Source organism: Carassius gibelio, chromosome A10 (assembly GCF_023724105.1).
Source record: "Carassius gibelio isolate Cgi1373 ecotype wild population from Czech Republic chromosome A10, carGib1.2-hapl.c, whole genome shotgun sequence".
Lineage (NCBI taxonomy): Eukaryota > Metazoa > Chordata > Actinopteri > Cypriniformes > Cyprinidae > Carassius > Carassius gibelio.
The window spans coordinates 17502604-17518272 of NC_068380.1; the positions used below are offsets into that span (position 1 = coordinate 17502604).

Below are 15669 nucleotides of genomic sequence, written 5' to 3' on the forward strand. Positions count from 1 at the left end.
CAAAAAAGATCATTTGATGATTTTGAAAAATTGTTGAAGAAGTCTTCTGTTTTTTCTGTTCATGGGGGAGAATGTGTAAATATATAACATTTTAGGAGAAAGAAAAAATGTAAAACAATAACATTTCCTCAAGGTGAGACTAGCTGCAGTCTGTAAGTTTTGTCTCTTTTTCACCATCTCTGTTTGAAACCTGCAATTGCAGTTATTTGTGGAATTATCTTCTTCAAGAAGTAGATCTTTTCAGCTGGTAACCAGAAACTAATATGTTCAAAACCTGCAAGGGATGAGGGATCAGTGTGTCCTTCAGCAAGACGTCTACAGTGTGTGACTCTACTCCATGCTTCGTCCTTCACAGTGGCATCGATGAATGCAGTGAGGGTCAAAACTAATGGTTATTTGGAACAAACTTTACCATTTCTGATGCAGCCCACTGAATCTTGGGAGTGAAGTGTTGTCAGTATATGTATTAATCTGCATTTATTTCTCCTATAATTACTCCTCTGTTGGCATCGTTCATGACGTCTGATCCAGATTGTTCATCACAGGTTCTCCAGAGGGATTGTTGCCATAATAAGTACTTAAAAAAAATGTGTCAATGGCTAATTAATCAAATAATGGGTGGTTAAGAATCATTTTTCAATTTGTAGAAATGTCACTGTGTAGTTGCACTGCAGCGCTTATAGAGAGCTGTGAAACAAACCTCACACAGCGGTTTCGGTCCTCCAATAAAGTACACTCTGGTGAAGACTTTAGTAGCCCTTAAATATGTGTTGCTGAGCAGACAAGTGGAACAGTAGAGCGTGTGACACACATCACTACATGCAAGTATTTGATTATCGTATCTATAATCACTCACTCATTTACTCATTCACTGTTCCCTACATAGTGAATGCCATGTTTCCTAAGTAGACCTGTAAATAGTTAACTAGCTAAACTAAAACATTAGGAAAGCAACTAAATATGTAGCTACAATACTAATGAGTCAGTTAGAAAAATTAGCTAAGCTTAGTTAAATGCTATCGTTTTGAGAAAACAGGTATAGTTCTATAATCTTAAATCCATGCTGAAAGAAAAAAAAACAACAATAACAAAAACAGACAAACAAAACAATAACAAAATTATTTAAAACTAACCTTGGCTGGTTTGGTTTTAGCTGGTCTTCCAGCAGCTGGTTTGCAGACTGGTTTTAAAGGGGTTTTGACCACTACTTTAGCTGGTCAGGCTGGTCTTAGCTGCTGAGGCTGACCAATCAGCTAAAACCGGCACAGCCAGGCTTTGAAACTAGCTAAGACCTGCCAACTATCTTAGGATGGTTAGCTGGTTTTATCAGCAGTGAAACATTGTCAAGAAAAAATCATTTTATTTCACAATGCTCTGCTGCTACTTAATAAAATTGCTTTGCTACTGAGAAGCTTCTTACATGATGCTATGCTAAAACTTTGCTAAAGAAAAATGTAGCTTCAATGTTTTAACACTGCTGTCCTACACATGGATGATGCTAACTATGTAGACTGGTAAATAGGTAACTAGTTAGCCTACTAAAATATTGGGAAAGCTATTAAAATTGCAGCTAGCTACATTACAAAAGACTTAATTAGAAAAATGCTATTAAGTAGCTATACTATATATAATATATACAGTGTATAAATAAATAAATAAATACACACACACACACACACACACACACACACACACACACACACACACACACATACATATATATATACTGCACACTAAAGGCTGGAAAGTACAAGGAGCCGTACAAGCCATTATTCATTCTGGCATTCTCACACACTTACATTCTCCTTTCACATAAATGCATTTCTAGTCTCTCTCACACACTTACACTCTTTCTTCTGTTACGTAGAAATATATTCTTCAGACATACATGCATTCAATATATATATGTATGTGGAAGGAGAATGTAAGTGTGTGAGAGTGCATTCATGAATTATGGCCTGTACGGCCCCTCATAGGAAAGCAAGTAAATTGTAGCTTTACATATAACTGAAATATGAAAAAAAAAAAAGTTGAAAAAAGTTGAAACTTTTAGCACCATTATTGCCCTACACTGGTTACAACCATGCATTGTTCACTTTGTGGTTTTTAATGGCTGACATTCACTCAATAGACTAGTAAATAGTTAACTAATAAGGCAAGCTACTAAATGCCGTAAGCTTCACTTCAAATTAGCTAAACTAAATTTTATAATTTATAGAAAATATAAAGTTACTCTACAAGCTGGAAAACAAGAAAAATAGCATAGTCTAAACATGCTAACATACAAGCAGCAGGACAATATACAGCTGTTTTAAACGTCGCCTGATTTAAGGGACACATAGAAATAAAATCTTTATTGTGTTTTGACAGTCTGAAGCAACCAAACATAAATCATTATACACAAGCTGTTTGCATGGAGAGAATAAATTGGCATATGCACATCTGTAATTATTAAATTATGGTATATTGTTTGTGATAGCAATATTATGAGCCCCATTACAAGCCTGCTATCATTTCTATTAATTCAAATTAAGGCAGTGCTATAATGCTGTATGAATATTATGCATACTGTTGCTAATGCGTTGTCTACAGTGAATTAAATTCTATATTTTCAGATAAATAAATTATACAAAAATGGCCAAAATATAAATAATATAATTTATTGCTTGTACATTTCTATAAATTATTATTACATAAATATATTTCCAGTAAAAATAATGAATACAATTATTTTATTACTGTATTAATAACACAGTAATAGATTGGAAGGGAGCATGAGACAAAGCACAGATGCAGCTGTTAAACACATTAAACAGTGAACGAATGACAGAATAAAGAAACTAACTCACTGAGTGGCTGTATATCTTTACTGTGTTCATATTACTTTTATTGTATTTCAGCTTTATTTCAATTAACACAAAGGCTTTATAGTTTTATCTTCTGTTAACTATAATTGTAATGGTTCAAGCATCCATAAAATGATAGTGAAAAAGTACCATTTCCTCTGTGGATATATCTTTGTGTGAGGAACAAACCATAAATGATGTTGTTATTTACTGAAAAATCTCCCTTCTGCCATAGCCTTAATATCCTCTCATTTAAATTAAATATGCGCATATTTAGATTTGCCACACTATTCCCCGTTAAGAGAACCAAAGTTCCCTTGACATGCCATATATCTGAATATATGTGGGCATGAATGAGTTTGGGAGGTGAAAAGTTCATGTCATGTAGCTCATTTTTATGGTGCCTTTTGGTCATTTTCCAAGTCTTCATTCACTTCTTTGTTCTGCTAAATCTCACCTTTCGGGCTCCATAGACGATATAATGATAGAACTGTATTTTTGGCTGAAGTAGTCCTCTACGGAGCTGAAGTGGAGATCAAGAGGCTGCCGTGTGCTTTAGTTCATCAGTCTGTGCCCTCCTCATCATGCTGTTTCTCCCTGAGTGGGAAGAGAGAGGTGAGACGGCTAATTATAGCCCCGCACAACACATTATTCACACATTAAAGTGTAAGCCAATGGAAGAGCAGATGATATTTTGCTTTAAATTGATTAGGTTTATTTTAATATCAGCGCCCAGCAGAATCTCGCACCTTTCGCGATTCTCATTCTCACTTTTGGTGGGAGTTCCTTTCTTATTTTTTTTTTCTTCAAGTCTGAGGCTTTATTGCTCTCTGCCATATATGAATGACAAAATAAAAATAATAATGAAACTAATGATTTTAAGATATTAAAACAATATATTGTAAAGATGGATGATATTATATTTTTGGTTTGTTTTGTCAGAGGAGAGACAGACTCTAATGTAAATGCACAAACCTGATAAAAGCATACTGAGTATATCAGTATGTTAGCCTCAAAGTTAACAAACATTGATTAAAAGCCACAAACTCAAATGTGATTTCAGCGACTTCTCTGATTGGTGGATCTCTCTTCAGGATTATGGGTAGTATCATTTCCATTAGAAATTGGGATAGTTCACCAAAAAAATGAATATTTGGCACTATACTGCCGCACACACACAAACATACAGATATGTTATTACTTCAACCACATTTTATTTCCAGATGTCTATAACATACGGGTTTCACATCATTTATTGAGTGCTTCGACCACATAATTGTGTAAATGCTACATCATAGTGTGTCGGTTATCTGAACCAGTTTATTAAAACTAACTGTCCGGAAGAACCAGTTCACAAATAAAGAATCTTCCCCATTTGTCTAAAGCTCTGGATTACAGTAATAATGTTGTAAATGATGTTCAGTTTCTTGCACAAACCAAATGTTTCACTTCATAAGAGCCAAAAATATCATCAGGAAACACAGGTTTTAATTTTGTATTCTTTGATATGGTATTGTTTGACTCTCAAAGTAAAGATAGCCTTTGAATTGTATTTTTTTTTTGTTACCTAGGACCACAGTTTCATCTAAAAATATTATCTTTACTGTTTTGCCGAAGAGAAAACGTCACCTACATTTTAGATGATTTATTTACAGATTTAACATTTTGGTGTATATGATCCCTTTAAACATATTTTTTTGTTGAAGATGACATCACACTGACTTGTTGCTCCTACACAAGTCAAAATGTGTTGAAATTGAATGTGATTTCTACAGAACCACCTATACTGTATATGTGCATCTGCTTACCATGCAAAGGGTGTAAAAGCTTGCTAGCCTAGTGCTTGTATTTCTGACAGTCTCATGTAAAATGCATTAAACTGGAGGATTTGATTACTGTGCCACTGTTCTTCCACCTTCTCTGCCAAGCTCTGTCTCCTTCTATTATGTGTTTGTTATTTTGGTTATTTCTTTATTAAAGCCTCGTCAGGGCTTGACCTTGACCGATTCCTCAAGGTCATTAGCGGCTGCTGCTCATCTTAAGAAAATGAAGCCAAGAGAGAGAGAGAGAATATAGACAAGCAGCTTTTACATTTTTCATGACTGACATTGTAACCACTTTTCTGACACTTGCCATTTTATAGCTACATGTGATAAATCTTGAATCTTTAATCTTGTTTAATGTTTTTTTTTTTTTTTTGGAGCTCATAAATTTTTAATCACGAGTTTCAGAGCACAATCCATGGTTGTGTTTTTTCCTGGTAGAAACTGAATTTATTATTATCATGACATTGCGGGTGACTTTGGAATTATCACTTAATGAGAAAAATGTGAATAAAAACAACTACACTGTATATTAAAATGTACAGTTCAAAATAAAAGTCATCATTTACTCACCCTCAAGTTGTGAGTACAATATTCCCACAGTAAGATAGATTGTAGGAAAGTGTGTTTTTGTTCGGGGTGGTGATAACAGCTGCAGAATATTAACACTTAGCATGGGCTCCATTAAAACTGCTCTAGATGTGCTGTTAAATGTGCTTTGTGCATAGTAATCGAATGAATGAATTATTAAACCACTAAAACAGACTGACTGTTGGGAGGCACTGGTGCACACAGCCGCCTTCAGAGCTAAATATATTGATGATAAAGATTGAAGTGGGAAAAACTGGGGCGGAGAGGGAGGGCGGGTGAGGATGAGGACAGATGAGGTGATATGGAGAGTATAAAAGGGCACAAGGCAGACTGTTCTGGAAGATGTCAACAGGGAGCTTCATCCCACCTTCATTTTCAACTCTATCACACTTTCTGTGAGAGATCGATGTCATGCGGCAAACTCCAATGTTGCCTTTATAAACTAAGCTGTCTGCACTTGTGGTATGTTCACACTGACAGCGATTAAATCCATGCGGTCACAACATCGCGTAGACGTTTCTGTATCCAGTGGTATCAAGCAGTGGACAACCTGAGCTCTGCATTAAATGCACAGTTATTACATTTCTGATTCATAAAGATCATCTTAAATCATAAGATTACAACTATAAGTGTATCAATTTTGAATTTGTCAACAATATAAAATAAAGCACTAAAAAACAGTTTATTAGAAAATTTGCATGCACAGTTATATATTTTAATTAATTTAATTCAAATTAATTAATTACAAATTAATTAATTGAAATACATTAAATTAGGTTAGATTTTTGATGTATTTTTTTAAATAAAATGTATCTAAAGTGAGTGTAAAGACATTTACAAAGGATTGTTTTAAATTATTATATACAAAGGATTCTGTTCCTCAAACTTAAAGAACCCTGAAAAAAATATGAAGCTTTCTACAGAAATATGACTCAGCAGAACTGTTTTCAACATTGATAATAATCAGAAATGTTTCTTTATACATACATACATACATATATATATATATATATATATATATATATATATATATATATATATATATATATATATATATATAAAAAATAATGTATAAAGAAACAGAAATGTGACTCAGCAGAACTGTTTTCAACATTGATAATAATCAGAAATGTTTCTTTATACATACATACATACATATTTTAATATATATATATATATATATATATATATATATATATATATATATATATATATATATATATATATATATATATATATATATATATATAAAATAATGTATAAAGAAACATTATACATTATATGTATAATATACAGACTGTATTTAGGCATGTTAGTGATCAAAGCTATGTTGCTTCCATTCTAATAAACAATCAGCAATGTATCACTACAAGTGCCTGGTTGATTCTAAAACACACAGACACTTACACATACTATCTCTCACTGAAGTATCACTTCCTGTCTTCCAGTTTCAGTTATATGCACACACACAATTGCTTAACATGACAGGCTTATGTGTCCGGCCGGCCCTTACAGATAACAACGGACACGCCACAGACGCTTCACCGCACAGAGCCTATTTACCTGCATTAAAATTCAATAAAAGAGCAAGGACACATTAGAAAACTGAGAGAAAAGCCAGTAAATCATCACTGATGCACAATAAATGTGCTTCAAATTCATACACTTCACACACACACACGAGGATGTTACTGACAGAGCAGATCTTCAGTGAGGCAATGCAGCAGAGACGGCCCTGAACAATTCAGAATAGAATGAGCGTATAAGTATAAGTTCTGCAAATACTTTGTATGCACAGGTCGCACATGCGTGTTGACTTGGTTTTGCACTTATCAGTTGTTTCACAAGGTGTCAGCACCTGGCCCGAGCTGCTGTTTCACAGCAGAACATGAAACTAAAGAGATGTAACAACAACAAAATAGCATCGACTGCAATGACAGCAGATGGTAGCATTGATGAAAGCTTGTGTGAGAGGGTTATGAGATCGTCGCAACTTTAGTTTAAAAGAATACAAAGTTATTTCTATCAGTCATAACTCCTGGAGAAAAATAGAGCAGAAGCCGGACAAAGACGAAGCTTTAGAGTGCATGTGTCGACTGCCTGCGTTCACATACACCTCAAGCACACCCGTAGAAAACCAAGTATACTTGGGCCTTGACACAGTATTGTAAAAGTCAGGGAAACTCGTAGTGATTTGCTATTCTGCCACACAAACATCTAGATAAGCATATAGGAGCAGACCAATTTGACGTTAGCATGTTGCTAAGCTAACAACTCAACACTAACAAGCAAAACAAACACATAGCATGGCACACACACAAATATTTGCCAATTCAAGCTACTGTAGTCAAGATTAAACATTTATGATCAACCTCCCTCTTGAATTTGTCGGCCATCTTGGATTATTTTTATAATACAGAGCCTGTTGTAATGCACTTACAGGAAGACTACATATGATTGAGATCACTGAATTATTCATTCAAACAATTTGAACGCCACTTGACAGACATTTAAACCCTTTTCTGTATAATGTTTTACACTTAAATGTGGTGTAAATGTTTTTCGATTCATAGTAAAAGCTGAACTAACAGTCGCCATGAATGCTTGGCAGAAGTGACTGGCCATTACTGCTGAAGAACTGCCAAACACTTGGAGCAATACATTTCATTAGTCATAAATTTGCCACAAATTAACTGTGAGTTTGCATCAAATAAACTTTTTTTTTTCTTACAAGGGCATTGTTGTGTTCTGATAATCACACTGATTTGTCCTTTAGTTATTCAGCAAGCTGTTTATGTGTGTCTGCTTGGCTGTTTTCCTGACATCAGCAGGCTTCATGTGGCTAGATTCCTGCATACATTCACTTGGTCATTACACTGACACTATAGCACTGTTTCAAAACTGCCTTCATAGACAGCAGCATTCTAAGAGAACACCCCAACCAAAACGGAATCTTATAAGTGAATCATTTGAAACTAGACACACAGTTGATTCCATTAGTTTCAGGCTAGCATGATGCTAAGCTAATAATGTGAATAAAACAACATTTGTAGGAGCTTTGGATGACCAGAGTTTAAATGCTGGCTTGTGGTTGCTTGTGTCCTTTCCAATAAGCTGAGGGCCTCTAGTGGGGTCCGTGCCCCAGGTAAGGACCACTGATACACTGTCTTGTCTGATTAACTGCAAAAAACCACTTATATTTGGGTTAAAATGGTCCATATTTAATTCGATTTGCCAGTAAGAATTGCAGTAAATATATTTATGAATCAAAATGTCTGTGGATATCTTTTTTTCATGTCATTCATCACACCGAGATGTTGTGATTCTGTTTGTGTATGTCTGCTTGGCTCTTTTCCTGATCTCGGGAGACTTCCTGTGGCCACCGATGGCTGCACTCCTGCATACATTTACTTATGTACATAATATCAGCCTGTTATAAATGACACCAGCCTTTTTAAACTAACAAATAAAGATTTATATGTTTATGACTAGATATTTGTCCAAATCTACAGGAAGTATACAGAAAACAAATAGTCCACAGATTACATGCTACAAAATTGTAGGAATTTAATCCGAAGTTAAATTTGCAAGTTAATTTGTTAAATAAAATTAGATGTATATATAATGTGCATGTGTGTGTGCATATAGCATGTCCTGATTTTGCTGAGTTAGATGTGTTCCTAGGTCAACATATTTTGTTGACCCTGGAACAACATTTTACTCCAAAAATATATTCTTGACCATATCCCTACCAGTAAACCTAACCCTAAACATGAGTAGTCCCTAAAATCAGAGGAAATGATAGATGAATGACACTGATGTACAAGCACCAAACAGTGATTTTAAGTGTAAACTTCACAAAATCTATAAACTGGTTCTTCAAATCTGATTGGTTAATCACAATGTTGTTCCAGGGACAACAAAGATGTTGAGCATGAACATGTCTCACTTGGGAAAAATCAGGTTCTGCGTGCATGCACATATGCCAAAAGTTAGGGTTGATAAGACATTTTTATATTTTTCATTTTAATATTTTTTTAAAACGACACTCATGCTCAACCAGTCCCTGTGCTTACAGTAAAAAAAAAAAAAAATAATAAAAGCAATAATAAAGCTTTTTTCAGGATTCTTTGATGAATAGATTCAAAAATTCGTAAAAAAAAGCATTTATTTAAAATTGAATTTATTTTCTACAAATGAAAACCCTAACTGTCACTTCAATTTAATGCATCCTTGCTAAAAGTAAAATAAAATATAATAATTTAAAGTAAAAAGTGGATCAATGAAGGCAGCTTTCTTTACTACGTTGACACACTTCTCATGGAAACAGGAACTTTGCACACATATTTCAAAAAGATCATCTATTTTATTCACTAATTAAACTGAAAAGGCCATTTCAAATCAGTTCTAAATGACACACAACACTGCACATTACATGCACACAAACCTAACCATAACTAATGCATGAATGCCAAAAAAAGGCACAAACAAACACACACAGGGCTTCTAATGAGGGCCCCAGAAAGCTCCTCTCACCACAAGGCAATCAAGACACAGAGTAAATACGACCATCTGACTGCATGATGTTTAATTATGAATCAGCAGGCGGCACCACAAACAGCGTCATCCATCACTCCCCAGTGTCTGCATCGCTCAGCCAGGGGGAGGGAGAGAATCACTCAACCCAAAATCGAAGGCTTTCAAACCCCGAAGAACAGCACTGCACCTTCCTGTGTCCACTTTAACCCCATAGCAAACTGTATTGATCAACAAACTGCAAATACAACGCTCTCCTGCAAGCAGGAACATGCATGCAACATAGAAAAATTCAAGGACAGTATGTCAGCTAAAGTGAACTGTCTCTTTAACAGTACTGACCGGATGGTTCACCAGCTAGATCATACTAATCATACTTCCTTCCCCTTTCAAGAAGCACAACCTACATGCATAGAAACTAATTAGACAAGAAAGTTGTATTGTAGTTACAATTTCATTTAAGGAATTTTAGGTACATTAGGCCATTTCTGACAGTCTGTGTTGCCAGGTTGTATTTTCATTCATTTGATCATATAGTGAGTATTGTTATAAAAGCTTCTCATTCACAGGTGGCACAACTCTTAAGTTAATAGAGTCATTGTATAAGAAGGTGATTTCTTTGTGTCTGCCTGCCTAGGGACTGCAGATGTGAATTTGCAATGTTGCTATAATCCAGCTTGTTTACATTTTGTCAGCTAATGTCCTTTAATTGTCCCTATAAGAAAAATAAACACAATGAAAAATGAATAAAATAACAAAAAATAAAGAGCTGCATGACCAGTTCTTTGAGAATATACTAATTGTGACCCTGGACCACAAAACCTTAAGTCTTATACATTTTTCAAAAATTAATAAGCTTTACATTGCTGTATGGTTTATTAGGATCGGACAATATTTGGCCGAGATACAACTATTTGAAAATCTGGAATCTGAAGGTTCAAATAAATCTAAATACTGAGAAAATCCCCTTTGAAATTGTCACCATGAATTCTTAACAATGCATATTACGAATAAAAAATTACGTTTTAATATATTTACGGTAGGAAATTTACAAAATATCATCATGGAGCATGATCTCTTGATATCCTAATGATTTTTGACATAACAGAAAAATCAATGGTTTTGACTCAGACAATGTATTTTTGGCTATTGGTACAAATATACCCCAACGAATTAAGACTGCTTTTGTGCTCTAGGCCAGGGTCACAATTGATATAAGGAGGGGACATTTGCACAATATTGGCTTTTAATGACTCTACAACTTTAATTAAACCATCAAAACATGAGGAGCATGTTCTATTGGAAACAGGGAAACTCTAAACCAGGGGTCTCCAAGGTCGGTCATGGAGGGCCGGTGTTCTGCAGAGTTTTTATTTTTTATTTTTTTAACTTTAGAGTTTTTCACTTTTAGCCACTACTATACTTCCTTTCCCTTTCCTGGAGTGCATCCCTTAACAATAAGTCTCTCAAAAAGTCTCTCATTGTTCCTTCCATCCAACCATAGCTAAGATCTCTTAACATAGAGCTGAGATCAGCATGTGCTCTTTCATGCAGCTCCGCAATGAGACTTCCTGGTCCCAGAGGCGGAGCTGCATGATCAGCCCCAGTAAATACTGTATACTTCCTTTCTCTCTCCTTGTCTATTAAATAACGCTGTACCCTTCACAGCAGGACTTTACAGCTATACCAGCGCTAACCACTATAATCCATCATGAAAATTCAAGCTGGACTTTCCAGTAGAGATACCTTCCTATATTCACTTTAACCTGATAGCAAACCATAATGATCATCAGCAAAATAAATGCAAGAAAGCAAAATTCAAGTCAACGATAGTTTGAAAACGACCAGTATGCCTTCAGTTTACATTGGATGTTGTGAAATATCAATTTGAACTGGCCTTAAACAAACATTTTCTTCATAAAGCATCGATAAGCCATAAAAAAAACACAAATATTTTGTAGCCATGTTGACACATAATGCAGAATCGAAAAGCATACGTGGCCTTATTGATCAATTCTTCACATGATATCTCTCTGGTCTTTTATAGGAGACAATTTGCCACCATGATGTAATTTTCCCAAGTGGTGGAGAGATGGTTGAATAATGCAGACACATTGATTGACAGATTGATTTAGAGAGAGAGAGGGGGCAGTTTTGCGATCAAGCTTCAAGCCGGCCCTCTGAACCTCAGCACATTTATTAGATTTGCACATTAATGTTTGATGACTTTGCTCATCCGCACCAGCACAAGCCAATCAGTTGCAGCCAAAGGCACTCAAGGTCAGATGGCGACGCATCACTTCCCCCGTGGAGGTGGGGGCAAGGGCTTGGGAGGGGAAGGGCAGGGTGTCACCTCTACAACCTATCAGCCAATAAGAAGCCCATAAGGGTGCATTGTAGCAGTATGCAAGGCTCATGTGATCGTGATACATGATATACATTACACCCCAACTCCACTGCACTGAGTCTGGAGAGGAGATTATGTGTTTGGGAGGATGGGCGGCAAAACAATTGACCTTATTTGTCCAGTCAACACATTTCACAATTCGCTGTGAAGGGGATGCTCTTCATCTTTATCCTGAGGTGTGAGAAAAGAAAGAGACAGATGAATGTTTGATGGGTATAAAAGAAGACAGAGAGCAGGAAATGGTGAGAGATCTTGAGAATAGTGACACACGGAGAATGCTGAGAAAGATTATGCTACTTAAAAACCAGCTTGATTTTCTGTGCTGCATTCTGCTGGTTAGTGCTGGTCTTGCTGGGGGAGCATCATGGCTCATACATGCTTTAACAACTTTACCTGTACAGACTGTAAGTTGATCACAAGGAGACCTCAGCAAGTTTACAAAGGCGCCTCAAGATGACCTGAAATAAGACAAAACAAGTACTGAAATAAGCTAAAACAACTACAAATAGAAATATTTTTCTATTGATTTATAGAAACATTTATGTGAATTAATTACATATTAAAATGGCAGTGGACAATTTTGTAAAGAATAAAGTAGTTATGCCAAGCTGTCTGATATTATATTGGCTAGAAATCGTCAGTAAAAATCATTATAAAAATCCTTTTCCAGTAAACTATGAATGACTGGAAAAGTCATATTAATTGGTTGAAAAGAGTAGGATCCCTGAAGAACATTCAGCTTTTAATTTTGAGAACTCTAACATTTATTTAAATTTGTAGGCTAATTATTTTAGTTACCTATATCAGTAATTCATTTTATAAGTTTAATGATGGATTTAATATATATACTTCAGTTTAACAGACTTTACACTAACTGCTATATAAATTCTAATAAAATTGGCTCCTATAGTGCAACTAAGCCAAAAGTGTTTTTTTTTTAAATGACAGTTCTTCAAAGAAAAAATTGGGTCTGTTACCCAGAGGCAATGCTGTGCAATTAGAATCAGGGCTAAAGTAACCTGGTGGGAACACCGGCATTCCAAAACAACATATGCTGTTGACCGGCTATGCTGGCCTTTTTTAGCAGGGATTTAACTTGGACGAGATGAAAGTTTTTAAGACAAGAGGAGATAAAAAGAGGAATCCATTTGGAATGTGGCACAGTGGCATCTGTGTCTACAGTCTTCTGGCACTGGAGGCATTTGGAGATGGAGATTTTCCTTGAAGTCATATGTCGACACTCGCCAAGAATAAAGCCTCCATCTGACACTCAAAGGTAAAATGTAAAGCCAAAACTCCTGCAGACCGAGTCCTCAAAAACTTTAGCAACACCCTGCTGCGAGGTGCTTTATAAAACTTGGACCATCTGTTTCACTTTTATATGGCCATCTCTCTCCACACCAGCTCTCAAAGGTCCTGCCATCTATCCAAAACTAAGAAAACTTAACAAAAAGCGGAGATCAACATGTGCTTCCTGATTCATTTCCACTTTGAGACCCTCTGGTTCCAGAGGTGGAGCTCCCTGTAAACATACTTCCACCCCCTTTCAAAAGGCTCGACCTACAAATCCCCAATTGGGCAAATTTTTAACAACAATCTCCTAGTCTAGAAACAAACATTACCTCCTCCACAGCAGGACTTCCCCACTCTCAGAGGTCCTGCCATCAATCCAAACTAAGATCACTTAACAAAAAGCTGAGATCAGCATAAACTTCCTTAAGCAGCTCTGCTGTAGGGACCCTCTGGTCTCAGAGGCAGAGCTCCCTGTAAATATACTTCTTCCCTTTAAAAAAAAGATCAACTTACAAATCCCCCTTATTGGGCAAATGTAAAAAATCAAACCTCTCCTAGAAACATTGCCTCAGGTCAGCTTTCAGAGGTCTCGCCATCCATCCAAAATAAAGGTCACGTCACAAAAAGGTGAGATCAACATAAGCTCCCTGATGTTGCTCCACCATGAGGCTCCCTGGTGCCAGAGGTGGAGCACACTGTAAATATACTTTGTCCCCTTGGGAGAAGTTTAACCTACAAATCCTCTATAACAGAGTACAAACTTCATAATCACGGGAAGGAGGAGGCGGGAACCGGCGAACATTAAAAGAAAAGTTTAATTAAAAAATAAACACAAAACAGCATGACAGCCCCTCACGGACGACTGTCGCACACAACAAAAACCAAACACAAAATAAAACCCGGGCCTGGTCCTCTTTTCTCTGTCGTTGTTCCTCTTTTGTATCCTTCTGATCTCCTCCGTGTGACTCGAGACCAGTAAGTGGAGCAGGTGTCGCTCATTTCCCAATCACTCAAACAGCCTCGCTCCGTTTCCACGGCTCTCGGCCCCACCCCACATCCCCCATTTGGCTAATGTTTAACAACACTCTCCTAGCCTAAAAACTAATGTTGCCTCCTCCACAATAGGACTTTCCATTCCTCAGAGGTCTTGCCATCAATGCTGAGATCAGCATGAGTTCCACCATTATGAGACCCCCTGATAACAGAGGCTAAGAGTTCCTACCCCTTTCAAAAAGCTCAATCTAGAAATCCCAAAGTGGATCTCATTCGACAAATGTTTAACAACTCTTACCTAGCCTAGAAACATTACACCCTCCACAGCAGGACTTTCTAGCTCTCAGAGATCCAGCCATACATCTGCAGCTAAAATCAGCATGTGCTCCCTGATGCAGCTCCACTGTGAGACGCCCTAGTCCCAGAGGCGGAGCTGCACAACGAGCCCCAGTAAATATACTACCTTTCTCTTTTTAGGGGCTTGATCTACAAATCCCCCAGTGGATCCTAATGGGCAAATGATTAACAACACACCCTGGCCCCATGTCACCGCCTCCACACACACACATACCAAATTCACACCGCATAAATCCTTCGTCCCCGTTGCTTGGCTGACAGGTAGCATCACCTAGGGAAGGCAGAGGCAGCAGAGCGAAAGAGAAATAACATGGCTGCAGCTGCTTTCCACAGCCTCATCATGCACAATCACAACAACTGGCACCACAAAAAGGAACATGAGCTCTGAAATGTCAGCAGGCATCGTAAATTACAGGACACAGCGGAGAGGCAGTTACTCACCAGTGCCTGCATGCAGATGAGGAAAAAATAGAGCGATAATGGGAGAAGGATCTGCTGCAGCACTTCTTTATTTAAAGAATCAGCTGATTAATTTCAATCAATACAGACAGTTGATTGGCTAATTTAAATAGTGAAATATTCATGACCTGGAAATGGCTGCGTTGATAGATATGTGCAATGTAAAAACTATAATGAAAATGGCATTTCGTGCAGAAAATACACTGAGAAGTTTTTTTTCTTAGTATTGTCACGTTCCAGCTTAATCTATGAATATGGCAAAAACATAAACATAATGTAACATGTTCTCTTGTTTACACATAGTATATTTTGAATCATTATTATTAGTTTTACCTCATAGGCAAATTATTTTATTTTTTAAGCA

The 15669-nt window shown here is 36.6% G+C and overlaps 1 long non-coding RNA gene across 2 annotated transcripts; it reads right to left on the reverse strand.

Annotated features, from left to right (window-relative positions):
• Positions 1 to 11558: 11558 nt before the first annotated feature.
• On the reverse strand, positions 11559 to 15339 carry LOC128021423 (uncharacterized). Of its 2 annotated transcripts, XR_008185542.1 has the most exons (4): positions 15288 to 15324; positions 15061 to 15117; positions 12597 to 12661; positions 11559 to 12374 (listed from the first exon to the last, which is right to left on the reverse strand). It is a non-coding gene; the product is annotated as an uncharacterized LOC128021423 (long non-coding RNA). The 2 variants fall into 2 exon arrangements; XR_008185543.1 differs by lacking the exon at positions 15061 to 15117 and having other exon boundaries at positions 15288 to 15339.
• Between the last annotated feature and the right edge of the window lie 330 nt (positions 15340 to 15669).